The sequence below is a fragment of the Crocodylus porosus genome, unplaced genomic scaffold (assembly GCF_001723895.1).
Source record: "Crocodylus porosus isolate Cpor-Errol unplaced genomic scaffold, CroPor_comp1, whole genome shotgun sequence".
NCBI lineage: Eukaryota > Metazoa > Chordata > Crocodylia > Crocodylidae > Crocodylus > Crocodylus porosus.
Window position 1 is genome coordinate 32,804,272 of NW_017728931.1, and position 3,865 is coordinate 32,808,136.

A 3,865-nucleotide genomic window follows, 5' to 3' on the forward strand; every position below is an offset into this window, starting at 1 on the left:
CGGGGGGGGGGGAGCAGCACACTTCCAGGTTTGCTGCCAAGAACATGGAGCTCCCCCCTGCACTCCTGTGGGACACTCCATGCGCCCCAGCATCACAGGGTTCACAAGCTGTGCTGGTACCTTGAGGTGTATAGAAAAACCTTTTAAAGCTGTGTCTACATCCAAATCGCTGATTCTCTGAATCACCATCGAATCTTCAGATTCAGATTAAGCCAAATCGAATCAGGGACTTTGATCTGAATCATTGAATTGATTCACTGTCCCTGATTTGGGCTGAATCTGAATCCAAATCAAATAGGGCCCGCCTCACTTGGTGATCAGCTGCAGGGGGACCCTGGGTGCCCCCCCAGGCAGTAGTCACCAAGCAAGAGAGGCACGGGGGGCGGGGGGCCCTGCATTCAAAAGTGCTTCTGGTCCACTTCCAGGTCTGCTGCTGAGCGCGCTGGGGACCACCCCCCACCCCGCACCCATGTGAGCCGCTCCATGTGCCCCAGCATTACAGCATTCACAGGCCCTTGCTACCTAGGGGTATGTAGAAAAAACTTTAAAGCTGTCTCTATGTCTGAATCTCCAGATCTTTCCAACTTGATTCAGAGAGATTAAAGTGTCCTCTGATTCAATTTGAATTCCAAGATTTGGCCACCGACTCGGGCCGAATCTCCGCCAAACCGAATCAGGAACCAAAGCTTCGCACAGCCCTACTAGTCAGGTCTGGAAGGAGCTTGACCATATTTGTTTGTTTGACATTTTATCTCTGTATGGAAACAGAGCCTCTGAGGAAGTGTTCACTCACCCACAACTGCTTGGAGCCCAAGCTAAACAAGCTAAATGTCAATTTTTACAGCCAAATGTGAAGTATCTGGGACTTCCTTTGAATGCAAAAAGATTGCAGCCAAATGCTGGAAAGTGTTTCTGAACCATGATTTTCAAGTCTGTTAAAATACTATGACTATTTCTCTGAAAACCTTTCAACCATGATAAACTTTTGCTTGAGTGGTTAGGGAATGACAAGTCCTGGAAATAGTCAGAAGAGTGTGATGTTTCTACTAATAAAAGAAAACAATAGCCATTAGACAGGAATGCTTGCAAGCTTTCTGATGATCACAAACCACTCTATCTAGCCTGTTATGTATGGATATACAATATAGTGATTGTAATTGTACATGTGGAAAATTTTGGCAGAGAACCACTATTTGCTTTTTGCCTATATAGCTTTAGCTCGTAGTGAAAAGAATTATGTTTGCATTTTAAAAAAAGGTATCTTTATTATGTTTGATTTGTGCATATTCTAGGGTATGGACACAAGTAACATTTCAACCATTTTAAAATGTTTGTAGGGATCTGGTTGGGAACTTGTTCACAAGTTCCACGGGTCAGGTATCTCTGTGATTGAAAGATTAATGCAGATACTGACTCTGTGCTTTTGTTGGATAGTTTAGGCCAATGGAATGTAATGAATTCAGTTTGCAGTGGAGGGCATTCCTCTCAGGCAGCCTTTCCGTACAGATGGAGACCTCAGGGCAGTGAGGGATGCCAGGGGTCTGGACAGGGAGCCGGCACTGTGCAGGTGGACTTACCTGCTGCTGCCACTCCCTCTGGCTGACTCAGGCATGGGGGAAGCCCTGTAGGTCCTACCTCACTCCAGCTGAATTTCTGTCTGGGTTGTTGCAATTAACTAGAGACAATGGCAGTGGCAGAGGGTGAATTCTTCCTTCTAGCACCTGCTCCCAGCCAGCAAGGGACATGGGGCAAGTGTGGGGCAGGTACAAGGAGGAACCGTCACCACTTCCACTGTTCCTGACCAAGCCTGTACCATGTATAACAATTCTCTGAAGCCACCTATCCGGTCCCATGAGATGACAGGAGAAGCTCTGGCGCGTCCCCTATTCCCAAGTCTGCCAGGGACTGCAGTGGCAGGGGAGTGGTCCCACCTTTCATGTACCTGCTCTGCCTCTGTGTCTCATACTGGCTCCCAACTGTGCTTCACACCTATTCCCCACCGTGGTTCATAGGGCACTCCCCTTCACTAAATCCTAGATATGACCACGTGCCTCTGGTATTGATTGTAGAAATCATCAGAACATGGCCATGCTGATTTCTTAATCAACGTTACTAGGTGAGAATCAGGAAAGAGCGACAGCAGAATAGGAAATTTTCTTCATAGATTTTAGGGTCGAAAGGGACCTGTTAGATCATTGAGTCTGACCCCTGCCCTGGGCAAGAAAGAGTGCTGGGGTCAGATGATGACCCCAGCCAGATGTTTGTCCAATCTCCTCTTAAACACCTCCAAGGAAGGAGATAGCACCACTTCCCTTGGAAGCGTATTCCATATTTTGTCAACCCTCACTCTAAGGAATTTTTTCCTGCTGTCCGGTCTAAATTTGCTCTCCTTCAGTTTGTGGCCATTGTTTCTAGTCACCCTGATGGGCAACCTGGTAAACCTGCTTATTTCCTGCTGTCCCACCCTGATGAGTTTGTGGATGGCTACAAGATCACCTCTCAGCCTTCTCTTACAGGTCCCTCAACCGGTCCTCGTAGGGTTTTTTCTGTAGGTCTTTAACCAAATGGGTAGCCCTCCTCTGAACCCTTTCCAGATTATCTACACCCTTCCTGAAGTGTGACACCCAAAACTGGACACAGTACTCCAGCTGTGGCCTGACCAATGCCACATAGAGGAGAAGTATAACCTCCCTAGACCTGGTTGTGATGCACCTACTTATGCAAGAAAGAGTGTGGTTAGCCTTATGTAATGGGACTCCCTCCCTGGTGCCATCTTCCGAGTCATCCCCACCTTATGTGGGGCACCCCTGGAATCCTTCTGCCCCACTCTAATCTCGCCTGCCATGTCTTGTTGGAATTTATTATGAGAGCAGGAGACTGCCTATTCTATTGGGTATATTGGGGTCTCTCCTAGAATGGCCTGACCCCTTTTATTGTAGCTAGGTCTCCTCATCCAAACCCACCACACAGGGTTTGACCCCAAGGCTCTAGCTTTTCCTTCAAGTGCTGGGAGGCTCGTGGCCCCCTTTTCTGTTCCCTTCAGGAACAAGGCCCTCCCCTGGCCCAGGGGTGCAGGCACCAGCTCCACAGCAAAGAAGCCACTGGTTCAAAACCAGGGGCATTCTGCCAGTCCTGGCAACAACACAAAAAAAACCCCCTATATATATATATCCTTGCATGCCCCCACACCTGATGTCCCTGGCCTTTTTAAACTTGTCCTTCCAGTGCCAGGGTTAATCTCATCCCAAAAGGCTGTGCCCTCACTGGCACCAGGGTCTGTACGGCCCCAGAATGAGGCCTCCTCCATCTCCTAATAGCCTCACCCAAACCTCTGGATGTAAACAGCAAACATAAAACTCAAACCCCTAGGCTATAACATAAATCTCTGCCAAACAGCAATAACATCATTCTTCCTGCCATACCAGGGTTGCTCCATCTTTCCCCAATCTCGGACCGTACCTGCAGTCCGGCCTCTCCTCTTAGCTCCATCTGGCAGAGCTCCTTCCCCTCCGGCTGCCCATGGGGAACTGCCTCCCTGGACTCAGTCCTGGCGTTTAAATGAGAGCCAGGCCCTGCCCCTTCCGGTCAGTTGACCACTGACAGGTTTGAGTCACTGGCTCCCTCCAGTTGCCCCAGCAACCAGCACCTAGGCTCTTTCCTCATTGCTCCCAAGAGTAGCAGGCACCTTAGTGCCCTGCTACACCTTACTTATAACTTCATCACATGGCGACTCATGTTCATTTTGGAGTTGACTACAACTCTGAGATCCCTTTCCACAGTTGTGCTTAGAGTGGTACCTCCAAGGCTACAGGAGTGTTGATGATTCTTCCTCCCCAGGTGCAACACATGACAGTTTGTTAAACTG